General features: G+C 42.6%; 2 protein-coding genes across 2 annotated transcripts in view; both read right to left on the reverse strand.

Moving 5' to 3' along the window:
* The window catches only part of LOC107996829 (uncharacterized), a 50,591-nt gene extending 38,140 nt beyond the window's left edge, over window positions 1–12,451 (reverse strand). The window contains exon 1 of the mRNA XM_028666171.2: window positions 12,312–12,451. The gene's annotated coding sequence lies outside the window, so the exon portion shown is untranslated. The remainder of the gene's footprint in view (window positions 1–12,311) is intronic.
* The window catches only part of LOC107996622 (SUMO-activating enzyme subunit 1), a 68,245-nt gene continuing 67,152 nt past the window's right edge, over window positions 12,247–13,339 (reverse strand). Inside the window, exon 8 of the mRNA XM_062071133.1 lies at window positions 12,247–12,734. The gene's annotated coding sequence lies outside the window, so the exon portion shown is untranslated. The remainder of the gene's footprint in view (window positions 12,735–13,339) is intronic.

The following is a 13,339-nucleotide window of genomic DNA, read 5'->3' on the forward strand; positions in this document are numbered from 1 at the left end:
TTTTTGCCATTATACCTTTCATTCTCTCAGATTGAATTCCAAAGATTTTTACGCGTAACCGCGCCTTTTGATGGGTGAAGGGTAATAATAATCGCGTCAATTTAATATTTAATTGCGTCGATTTAAAATTTTTGCGCAATTTTTTATCGAAGAAACTTATTACTTTCTCGTAGACAAGTCTAGATAATAAACAAACTCGCGCTTTACTCTACTAATTCCAAATTTCTCGAGCCGACCGAGATTGAAAAAAACTCGGCTGCGAGGCCATCGTTTCGAAGCCGCTCGTCAACGAAACCCAATCACCGTCGAATATTTCCCGACGAGAAGGAAAAAATAAAAAGGGAGAGGGCGAGGGAAAGATCGGGGAAAATCCTATCAGAAGAAGCATATATTCGCGAGATTATTCGTGGCGTTGCCACGAGATCCAGCTATAGAACGTGACAAAGCGTCGAGCGGAATGGCGGAGAAGGGGTTGAAGGGTATAAAAGCGAGGGGAGGGTGGAAGCGAGGAGAAAGAGAGATCCGGACTCGGTCGACTCGGAGGGTCGTAACTTTTTCGCCAGGATTATAAAATTAACGTCGTCCCACCCTCTCCCTCCCCCCCGTGTTCCTCCAACCTCCAGTGTCGCGTATTCGCGCTGCGCCTCCCCGGAGGGCCGCAATAATCGTGAACGTCAAATTTAACGTTTGCGCTCGGCCGATGCAATCCATTAGATATTGCTCGTAAAGAGGCCTCGTATCTCGGCCGTGCATGCACGCGTGTACGCGTAACGGATGCTCCTCTCTTTTCGCGAAGGAGGGAGAGAAAGAGAGGGAGAGAGGGAGAGCCACCCCCTTTGAAACGTTCGCGAAACGAACGATCGAGCTACGTAAAAATTTTCCCATTCTCGACGATTCTGGACAGACAATTTATATACGTGGACACTCTTCTACGAAGAGCTCGTTCGCTATCCGATGCGAAATGATTCTTTTCTCTCTCTCTCTCTCTCTCTTTCTCTCTTTTTTATCCTTCCGGCTGATTTGATAGGCGGCGTATAAAAGCAAATCGTCGAACTGTTCTCCAAGAGACACTTTCTCTTTTTTGTTGAGAATTTTTTATCTTATCGGCGAGCAAATTAAATTTTGCGATATTTTGAAACGGACAGCGTGTACTTTAATTTTTCTACGAAATTTAATAGCGTACGAAATGCAATCTTTGAAGAGAAATTTAATTGGACGTTTCGTTCAGAATTTTTACTTCGTCGAGAAGATTTTATAATAAAATTGGAAATATTTTGAACAACGTGTTTCGATATAAATTTTAATTTTCTTCCTTCCAATTAAATGAAAATGTATAAAAACGATCCAAAAAGCTCTCTGAAGAGAAACTTTAAATATTTAGAATAATTTATTATATTACATTCATCGAGACTGTATTAAATTAAGAATTTTGAAACTAAAAGACTATATTTCAACATTTAAAATTTCGTTTATACATAATGAGGACCACAAAGATTTTAAAAGAAAGAATCGATCCGTTAAAAATCGTTAAACGCCTGCATTGAAAATCATTCGATATAATTCCAGATGTACAGTTCATTAAGATCGTATTAAAATAAGAATATTTAAAAATTTACATTTCGCGAGGATTTCGAGCGCGACGACGAGGATTCCCGAAGAAAAAGAAAGAATCGATTGAAAGTCGCTGGATATAATTTCAGATGATCACGTGGAAACGGTTTCCCCGGCTTTGGAGCGGTTCCTCCAACCGCTTGGGAATCGATGTCTGCGATTCCCTGTTTGAAACGTTCCGGCCATGATCGTTACCAGGTACGTACACGTGCTGCGGACATATTCGACGGTTGATATCACGTTCGATATCTTAACGATACATCAGACCCGATACCGTGATCCGACTGGTAGCAATCTGCGCGGATGTGTATCGCGCAAACAGCCGCGGCTGCGAACCGTGGTCAAACACGGATCACGATAATACGACTACTAAGCACCGACTACAGTATCGCCGCATTATTGCTCGTACGTGTACGTGTGTACTCGTGCGTGCGCGCGCGCAAATGCGGAGGAACAGGATCAAAGAGGGTGCAGCCCACCCCTGCCTTTTGTTTGGCGGAAAAAACGAGGAGGAATCGTCGGGCAAGATGGAATCATCGTTGGGAGAATAATAGACTGATAATAGATAGCGATAAATTGAGCGTACTTTTTTTCTTTTCTTTTGGAGAATTGTTAAGATTGTTAAGATTAAAGAAAGCAGGTATTTTTAATTGATTTATAGTGATAATATAACTATCGATTCTCGCGAAATTTTAATAATTAGCCCGAAGTGTGAGCGAATTACTTTATTTTAATTTTTCTGGATATATTGTTCATTATTATAGTTCTAAATCTATTATAGATATTCAATATAATGATTTTTTTTTTGGTCTTCGAAAGTGATCTGATCTATTGCTGAGAGATTAAAAGATTTATAATAAATATATAAATATAACAATTACATTTGTTACTTTTGAATCGATATACCGTCAATTTTGATAAAAAGATTAAATACTTTCCAAGAATTTATAAATCGTATCGTCATTTTCATCGATATTAAATTTCATCGTGGCCAATAAATAAATCATATCGTAGCAAAAATGACTAAATACTCGCAAGAGGATTCCATGGAAGGAAGATGGTGTTCGAAACCACTCCACCAAACGAATCTCTAAAAGCCAAAGCTCCCATAAAAGAGAACTTCTCCCAGAAGCCAATTTCGAAATCGTTTAGCTCTAAGCAAACCTTCCCCGTTCGTATTATGAACGCTTCTTTCGATATCATCCAACGGGGCTTTAAACTACCCGTACGGCCATCAGACATCGCGGAAAAATTACGTCGGCGCACGGCATCGCGGATACTCCGTGACCATAAATTATTCGCGGTTTACGACCGCGCGCTTTTCCACCAGCCGCGGGATTGCGCTTAATTCGTAATAAAGTAGCGCGAAACGCTCGTTCTTTAGCCTTCGACTTCGAATCGTCCCAGCTTTCCACGTAAAAGACCTTCGTTTGTCTATGTACTAGTTTCTTAGGACCCATTTCTAATAAAATAATTTAATACTCGGTAATAAATCACGAATTTCAAACGATGCGACCGTTCTTTCAAATTATTTCTACGTTAACATTCTTAAATTGTAAGGTGAAAAATATAAGAATGAGAAGTAATTTTCAACGAGAATTTGATAAATTAGATAAACGATTGGATATTTCTCTGATTTGTAGCTAGTTCTGCCGCTGTCTATTTCTAGATTTGTAACGATACGTGCTCGTGTCCTAGAAAATTTGAAAATCTGAAACTTATTTTTACGTTCCTTGGATAAGAAAAATTATTTTAGAAAGACAATCAATTCACCGATATTTCTATTCTCTTTTTCGCGCGTGAAGAATATTATTCCAAGAGTGTTTCGAGCGAGAGTGTACACCTACATGTTTGTGTACAACGGCGCGAATCACGAGACGCACGGGGATCACATTTCGCGCCACGGGGAAACTCAAAACCAGAAAGCTATCAGCGTTGCTTTCGTCCGCTGTCAGTTCATAGCCGCTTGTTGCCCGTGGCAGGTGAAACGGAAAACGTCGAGCGGCAAACGGTATTCCGTTTCAAACGCGCTAATGGATTTCTTTGGTGATCATCTAGTTAACCTCTGTCCGTTTCTTCATCGTGGAAAATCGCTTCGAAGACGAATTAAGAGATCTAACGATCCTTCCGCGATTCACTCTACGAAATTATTCGGATTTAAATATAGAATTATGGTTAATTGGACAATATGCTTTGGGATGATTATCCAAAAAGACGCAAGGATCACGGACGCAAGACGCAAAGCACGAACCCGCGAATTTCAGCATTTCAAGGCCCAGATTTATCGGTAAACAAGATCAAATCGATCGCACGCGTCCCGTGGAGGGATGAAAACTACTCTACGCTGATAGGGGCGCGATTGAGCTCGCGAAGAAACGCGCCGATGGCCAGGTGGAAAAAAGTGGGGCGTGGAAAGGAGATCCATTCGAAAAAATTCTGATAACTGAATTTTCTCGATAACGATAAATTCGATTCTCGAACCACTCTCTCCTACGCCTCGATTTTCGATCGACCCTGCGTTACACGCGGATTTTCGTGACCCCCGTGCGACCTCCCGCCACGCGAAACACCGCACGTAACCGTTGCAATATCACCAGCGGATGTTATAACGCTGTTAACACCCGTGATCGCTTTCAATCCACGTAGTTCATCATCCCGTATTGGCCGGAACCAATGTTCGAAAGCCGAAGAGGGCGAGAGAGTGAAAGAGAGAGAGGAAAGGCGTAGTCGAAAGCGGGAATCATGGAGTCGCGGTGACCGAGATCATCGAGCGCGAGGTCCCAGATGGGTATAAATCTGGGATTTTCGAGCGGATGCTTTAATTTCGATGGATCGGGTTTTGGTCGTTGCCGTTTCTGGGGATTGCGGGCCTGTAATCCTTCTTTCCAACGGGAGCAATTTGGAGCCTGGTATCGGGAAATATTCGCGATTCTTTTTTTTATTTTTCCTCTCCTTTCCTTTCTACATGATTTGGAGAATGGAGAAACGATAGGAAAGTATTTTATAATTTTATATAAACATGTGCAGAAATGGAACAAAGGGCAATCATTCTTTCACCTTTTGAACATTTCGAATAATTGGAACAATTTGGAGCCTGGTATCGGGAAATATTTGTGATTCTTTTTTTATTTTTCTCTCTTCTTTCCTTTATGTAGTTATATAGTTTGGAGAATTAACAAAAATGGTAGAAAAGTACTTTGTAATTTTCAAGCAGAAATGAAAGGGCAATTATTCTCCCATCTTTCGAATGTTTCGAATTGCAGCAATTTGGAAGCTGCTATCGGAAAATATTCACGATTCTTTTTTTATTTTCAAAATCTATCCTTTTCTTTCTCTACGATTTGGAGAAATGACAGAAAAGTACTTTATAATTTTCAGGCAGAAATGAAACAAAGGGCAATCATTCTTCCATCTTTCGAATTGGAGCAATTTGGAGCCTGCTATCGAGAAATATCCGCGATTCTTCCTACACGGTTTGGAGAACGAACCAAAATGGCAGAAAAGTACTTTATAATTTTCAGGCAGAGATGAAACAAAAGGCAATCATTCTTCCATTTTTCCAACGTTTCGAATCGGAGCAATTTGGAGCCTGCTATCGGAAAATGCTCTTTTTATATTTTTCCTCCCCTTTCTATACGGTTTACAAAATGGAGAACGATAGGAAAGTACTTGACAATTTTCAAGCATGTGCAGAAATGAAACATGGGACGAGTTCGTGGTATGCAATAGGAAGACTGTCATCCGGATCATGCACACCCTCTCTCGCGCGAGAGAAATCATCGAGATGATTCACCATGCCTTTGGAAAGGGTTTGTTTCAGCTGGCCAACTTCCTCTCGGGTGGGTCCCCGATCCATCATTAGGCGTAGCACAGAAATCGTCTAATTCCGATGAATTCTGTAATAACGATCGCGCGACCGCACCGGCTGACAAATAACGCGTAATGAAAACGTCGGTTCGTACAGATAATTGCTTTTACCCGGGGCTGCTTCATTATGCTTCATATAATGAAAAGACAGAAAGTACAGAGAGAGAGCGAGAGAGAGGGCGCGTGGAGTACAGCCCCAAAATCGAGGTATATGATCGCGGTTGCAGCGAGATATCGGACTCGGGGGCCACAATGATGATAATCATCGGTCGTCGTCATCATCATCGTCATCTCCATGGACAACGGGCACCCCTTGACGAGGGGGCGGACTGAAAGCCACGGTGATTGCGACTCCTCTCGATTTATTGAACGGCCGGGGTAAAACCGGCGGCGTGCCATTATGGATTTCTCGAATTTACATGAAAATCGACCGGGTCTTATTTTAATTGGGAAACGGGACACGTTGATCGATGGCCACCGGTATATTGAATTAACCGGGGCCGCGTTTGTATCGGCTTTGAACTTACATTGTGCGGAATTTTTGCGTTGTTGCGGTAATATTCGTGGAAATTTATTAGATTTTCGCGATAAAGGAACGAGAACCGTCCATGCAAATGTTCTGTAATCGAGAATTATTGGCCGGGGGGGAGGGTAGTTCGAATATAGGATGGAAGCAATAATTGAAGTAATAATAATATTACGAATCAAATTTCATTATCGATGAATCGATAGACCTTCACCAACGGAGCTAATAAATTACTCGACGCTTTTAAAAAAAATATCACAAATTAATTAACTAAATAAGAAACCAACTTCAACCATCCTCGCAAATTTCAATTAACCACGCGAAACGAACAAATGAACAAACATTCGAAAAACAGGGAAATAATCGTGGCGAGTATCCCAAGAGACCAACGACCCTAAAAAAAAAAGAAAAAAGGAGAAAAAAAACACAGTTCCAACACGAAACATCCGTCAGCGGTAATGGTTTTAGCGGTAGGAATTTTCAAAAAACACGTCGGAAAGCCCGGGCGTAATACGGCGTGAAAGGTCCGTAAAGCGAAATGGCAGCTCGCGCACGGTTTGGAAGCGCGTGATTCGGGCGGAAAAGCTGGGAAATTTCGGAAAATCCAGGGGGGGAAGGGTGTGGCGTGGGTTCGTGGCGATGGTTTTCACGGGGAAGGCCCCCCTCTCTCTCTCTCTCGCGATGTGGTGCTCAACGGTGGACCGGTTTATGGGCATTGCGCTCTCGCCCATGGCGCAATCAAAGCGAGAATCGAATGGCGGGCGGAGCGCCCGAGCGCAATTTCACAGGGCATGAAACACTGACTTCATTATCCGGTTGTTAATCCTACGCCATGGGCGATCCTCCGCCACCGGCCCCCGCGAGCCGTCGATAAAATTCAGCCTCGAAATTTCGCGGGTTCGCGCGGACGCTGGATCCACGGATCGATGGAAATCGCGCTGATATATTCGAGGCGGATGGAGAAACAGGAGCGGGGGAGTGGACAAATGAACGAATGACGAGCGAGCGGAAGATAGAAAAAAGAAAAAAAAATAGAGCGCTTTTGTGCGAATCGGTAAACAAGGGAGTGATTGAGCGACCGAGAGATGGAAAAAATGTTTATGCGCACGAGCGAATGAGTGAGCAAGTGGAATTGGAGGAGGAATCGCAGGGTTTACCTCGGATGATTGAATTCATGGGCGAATGGAAGCTTGAAAACTTTGTTCGTTCGGAGAAGGGGTTAAAGTAATTTTTTTCCTTCGGTTATTTGATTTTAAGGGAGAGTAAGGTGTAATATCGGATCGAGGCTTCGGGGGAGGGGGTGAGAAAGAAGCGTTTTCGAAGCGATCAGGGTTGGTTGACCCGGGTCCTGAAAATGTTTCGTTATTTATCGACCGCGATCAACGTCTCGTCGAAAGGGAGGATTTTCTTGAAATATTCATCGTTCTGTCAGACGATTAGACGAGCGAAGAAATAGCGAAGGAGCAACGATTTCGCACGCGAGCCGCCCTTCCTACTTTCGTGGAATAAGAAATTCCGGCCGAGAATGCCTCGAATATTTCATACGTTTCAATCCTTTTATCAGACGTATCCCGATTTTTATAGAAAGTTCCTTCACAATTTTTATTTCTCTCTCTCTCTCTTTCTCTTTTACAATTCTTCAATTTTCAATGGATCAAGATGAGAAATTCGACTCGAGCATTCTTATTCCTTTTGAAAAATAAATTCAATATACTTAATAAGGACAAAGAATCACGATCCACCTGCGAGAATTGATAGGAAATCTAAACGCAGATAGAAACTCGGTCAAATTGTCGATAAAATACGCGGAAATTGTCGAATGTCTAGAACCCAACTATTCCCAACTTCCGTTAAACACCTGGTCCCATGGTACTAAAGAACAGTAACGTCGAAACCACGAGCGTGTACAATAACGAAAGATTGGCGCAGGTAAAGAGGCCAACTCACTACTCAAGAGGCTAACAACCTCCAGCCAACGATTTTGAATAACGAAAACACTCGAGGAGGGTAGGCATTGATCAAGAAGCGAAACGGTGCACGGCCGCAACCGGGAAGTAAGAACGTGTTTACGCGTACGCGACCGCAACGCATCAAAGGGGGGTTGCACGTGTGTTATTTCCATACGTAGAATGTTTATCAATACGCGACGATGGTGACGATGCATGGTATTTCCATCTCTTTCTCATTTTCACGCGAGCGTGTTCGTACATATATGCGTAATCCAAAGAAACAAGTTGATGTACAGGCCGATTCCCGTGACTGGGACAGGTCTGGCCAGGGGAGATCTTTGAGAAAAGATGAAAGAAAAAGATTATTGTAATTTCTTTTATCCCGTGGAGAAGTCTGTCGTAAATGTTAAGAATATATTTTTGATATTATTCTTCGAATTGAATTAAATATAAAACAGTTTTGATTTTCTTTTCATTAATGCGATAATACATCTATCAATAGATGTACTCATTCGCGTTGAGAGGTTAAGTTTTATTCGTTCATCGATCCATTTGAATTCGATTAAATTAAAAAAATGAATAAATCTTAGGAATAACGAGAAAAACTTAACAAATAAAATCACCTAACACGAAATAACGATATCCGCAGCTGTAGCCTGTGCCACAGCCGAGGATCGGCCTGTATAGGAAGTAATAAGCGGGGTGAATGGTGGTGTATTCATAAAGTATGGTATTCTCTCCCTCTCTCCGCACACTTTTCTCCCTCACTTTCTCCTTCCATCTCCATCCAATCCAAAGATACCCCTCCAAGACCGTGTAACCCCTTTCCCTCGCCGCGTTACACACTATTCCGGCCACACGGTGCACCCTTCCCCACTTCACCCATATAAGACTGCACTTAACGCATTCACCGCCCTGCATTTGACCGGATCAATGCACCCGAATAACCACGGCGCGCAGTATCGTTGACGCGTTACGAATTCTCGATCGCTCTATACCCCGATTATATTCGAACCCGATAACCCGGAATTCCAACCCCTCCCGACTTCCATCCCCTTTTATCCGAGCCGATCGGTCGCCACTCATCCCTCCGATCAAAAATACGCCGTGTAGAGATATCGACGGAGATAATTGATCGGAACCAATATCGACTAGGCCGAATTAAGGAGTGGAGAGTGCAATGGTAAAATTGACAACTTGTTCGATTCAACGCCCCTGCATTTAAATGATCGAGAAGGAAGGAGATATCTGGGTAAATTTAAACGGAAGAAAATAATAGAGGAAGGAATAATTACGAAATAAATATCGCATAAGGAAAGATAGAAAACGTTCATAATCTGCCCCTCCGTCAGAAACGCGTCTCCTCCCCCCACTCCCCTATGGAGGACGAATCATTCCATCGAGCGACCCCCGTGAATAATTCACGATCCCGACTCGGTCCAGTCGGTTCGATAAGGTTCAAAGGACGGAGGTTCTCGCGGGCACGGGCCTCGTACAATTTGCATAGCCTCGTCCTGCACCCGTTGCGCGGCGCAAATAAACCGGCTGTTTGAAAGACGTGAAAGCCGCGATCGCGCGAGACGCGAGATTATACAGGGGGGATAGTAGTAGGTAGAATGAAAGAAAGAAAAGAAGGAAGGAAGGAAGAAGGAAGAGGAAAGAGACGAGAGAAAGAGAAGACTCCCGCAACGGGAGTCTTGACTCTCTCCTCCCTCCCTCTCTCTCTCTCCTCTCATCTCTGGTTGCCTGGTTTCCAGCCGCGATGTTTCACCAGCTTTGACGATGCCAACGTAACGCGACACCACCATTACCAGCCAACCATTACCACTGTCTCCCTCTCTCTTTCTCTCTGTACACCGGAACTCGATGTAAAAATCCCTCTCCATTGCATCGTGCATTCTCTCGAGCGTGCACCGCGTTCCACGCGGTTCAGAGTCCGTGTAAGGACCTCCGTATGTGTTTCACCAGGTCAGGTCAACGTCCTGTCCCTGGTGGTAAAAAGGGACCGAGAGAAGGAAAGAAAGAGTGGTGAGAGAGAGAGAGAGAGGGGGGGGGTTCGAAAGGGAGAGAGAAGAGGAGGAGGAGGAGGAGGAAGCTCGATCCTTCTGATACCCTTCCACTCCCTCCCCCTTTCTCCCTCTCCACCATCCCCCTGGATGAATGCATTTCTTCCTCGGCGGATGCAAAGGGTGCACTTCTGAACTCTGAAGATCCGTGCACTATATCCGCGCAAGGGGTGCGATGGCGTTTTACGAATCCACGTGCGAAGTCGCTCTTCGCACTTTGTTAAAACGTTTTTTAACGCGTGCTCTCTTGAAAAGCTGTATTCAAGAGCGAGAGTGAAAGATGAGTAGATCACTTTCAGGAAGCGTTGCGTGCGTCGATTAACGGATTAATTAAATTAAGGGAAGGAAGAAATGAGGAAATCTTAGAACAAGAGGAAACGAAAGTGGAATAGGACAATACCCGTCATTTTTATATTATATGAGAATACAATAATGAAATGTAATTTAATTAAGAAAACGTGAAATCTAACCAGCGAGAAGGGAGGAAGAGGGAAATCTCGAAACCAATTTCCTCTTACCTAACGGTCAATTAATCAAACGCTGAACGGTAAATCCTCGGTGCACACAGGATTTAAAGGTTCATCGGTTCAATCGAAATCGCCCGGGGCTTAATCGATCCAGCTTATGAAAACGATTTGCCCGGCTCGATCGACCATTCAGCCTCAAAGGAGGGCCGGAATCGTGGAATCCTATACACGGCAAAAGGCCGCGCGAGCAGGATGAAGCTGACGCCACGATGGAAATGAAAGCGAGTGCCGATCCGCGGATTGATTCCACCAAGAGATCCCTCCTCTTCCCATCTCGTTCGCGACGCCGTCAAAGACCCCTTTCACGGGAATTTTCGCTTCCCGATTCGCGCGGCGACGAGTTTCCGCGCTCGCGCGTGCCCATCCGTTTGAAAAATATATCGCGCTTCGGTTCAAACTCTCTTTTATATCTTCCTTCCTTCTTTCTTTTTTTTCTTTTTTCTCTTCTTTTTTTTTTTTAATGACATCGAAACCATCGCTAATGGGCGTGCATCTTCCCATCTTTGGATCATTGGCCGCAAAGGGGACGTTTTATAAGCAGGGAATATTAAATCACACCCTGGTTGGTAGAAAGGCGAGGGTAGAGAGTTTTGCGAGCTACGTTTCGTATTCGGTATTTTTTTCATACGGAAGTTTTTCGTTCAGAGAGAGATGTGTGGTGGAAATAATGATATATCGAATGTTATTGATCAACGTATGGACAACTTTGATTTTTATTATTAAAAACAAAAGAAATGTGAGAAGAAAATGTGAGAATTTCGTCGACAAAACCAATTGAGAATATAGTGGAAATCATTGAAGCTTTTTTTTGTTTCATCTCGATTGATTGCAGAGATATAAGAATTCAAAGTTCTTATACTTAAGAAGATTATGGATCACGACTATCGCTCGTCTTTGGGATAGATCAGTCGTGGAAAGTACGGTATCTTGGAAACTATATCGAAATAAACGAAAAAGCGTTTTAAAGAGTAAAGTTTCGCGCTTCTAAGAATCCCTCGAAATTAGAGTTCAAAATTTTAAGCTAATTGATTGAAAACTACTTTTTATTGCACGAGGATAAATGGAAAAAGAGTTCGGCGCTCTTTCGATTAGATTTCATTATCGTTAAAATTTTTCTCAATTTTCTTCTCCATCCAATCATCGAAAATATTCCGTATTTCCTTCCTATTCCTCGTTCGCGTGCCGTACACCCATCGATCGGTTTAATCATCGTACGTACTCCAATCGGTAATGAACGGTCAAAAAGCGGATACAATATCAATCATCTCTCGCTGGCAATAAATCACATTGTTGTCAAACCAATTTGCCCCGATCGTACCGCCGCTCGATTCCCTTTGTCGCGTTCATTTGTCGCGCCCGATCCGTGCACGAACCGTTTCCACGTTAATACGAACGTTCGTGGAAAAAAAAAAAAAACCAGCCCTCGTTCGATCATTGGCCTTATATTAACCGCGAAACAACCTTAAACTCTTCCTTTGCGCGAGCTTCGATCTTTGGATACCTTTGAACTCTGAACCGAAGCCGAAACGAAGAACGCGGATTGGATGGATAATTTTTCGAATGAGAATGTATAAAATTTAAAGATTTTTTTATTCGAATTTTACTAAATTGAATTTCAATCCAAAATTTAAAAATAAATTTTCACGCTCTATATATATGTACGAACGCGAGTTCAAAGGGAAACTTCAAAGGTAAAAAAATTCTTCGAATATCACTTTTATTACCAACATCGTGATCACAAGCGAGTTTCGCTACTGTTACCTACCATCCGTCGTATATTGCATTCCTGTCGGTCCATTTTTCATTCGGCAAGCGGGAAAATATTCCGTGGATAGAAGAATCTTCGGTGCGAGAGTCTTTCGATCGGAGAAAGCCGAGAAATCGGTGACCCGGTGCAAAATCAATCTGGGAATTGATTCGCGACGATTGTGGAAGGCGCGGGGCTATTCACGAGATTGCCGGATCCTTCGTGCACTCTCTCGTTTCTATCCTCTTTCTTCGCCGCTTTTCACCGTCGTCGTCGTCGTCGTCCCGTCGCGATAAATTTCCTCGCGAGGATGCGCCTTTGTGCAGACTCGCCTTGTCCCACCCGTCTCTCCGAGGATTGGAATCGTGTGAAAAATTGCCAATCGACAGAGAGACGATTTGAAGACAGGATCTGGTTGTCGAATTTGGATAATTGTTATTCCTGAAAAAAAAAAAGACAAAAAAAGAAGAAAAAGAGATTGTTCTTTAATCACGTTTGAAGATCACGTTTGAGGGAAAAGAGGATAGCGAATATTTATGGAATTTGCGTTTGGAACGTTTAAAGGTGAAATGATAAAAATGTGTACAGAATTCGTTCGAAAATGGAATCTTTTATAAAATTTTTGTCGCGAGAATTTTTATTATTCTTCTTTATCTCGTGTTAAAACTGTCCTTTATTCGCGTTACGAGTACACTTCTTCACTCCATACATTCTTCCAAACACTCTTTCCACGTATTCTTCGCGCACATCCAATTAACTTCCACTTTTTCTCCATCCCTCTTTTTTTCCACCAACACTTAATCGCGCTTATAAAGCGAATAAAAAACACTTTTTCGATACATATATATATCAAACACGTTCTTATGCAAACGGGCAAAAATGTGATAAAACACCAATGATTAACGAGCGATTCGAGAAAAGATTCGAGTTTTGAATTTTTTTCGTGTCTATTATTTTATCGTTTTTATTAATTTATCGTAAACATTTGACGGAATTATTTTATTTGGTTATAGAAATTTTATAGAAATTTTGTAACGTAATCGGAA

Source organism: Apis cerana, linkage group LG2 (genome assembly GCF_029169275.1).
Source record: "Apis cerana isolate GH-2021 linkage group LG2, AcerK_1.0, whole genome shotgun sequence".
Lineage (NCBI taxonomy): Eukaryota > Metazoa > Arthropoda > Insecta > Hymenoptera > Apidae > Apis > Apis cerana.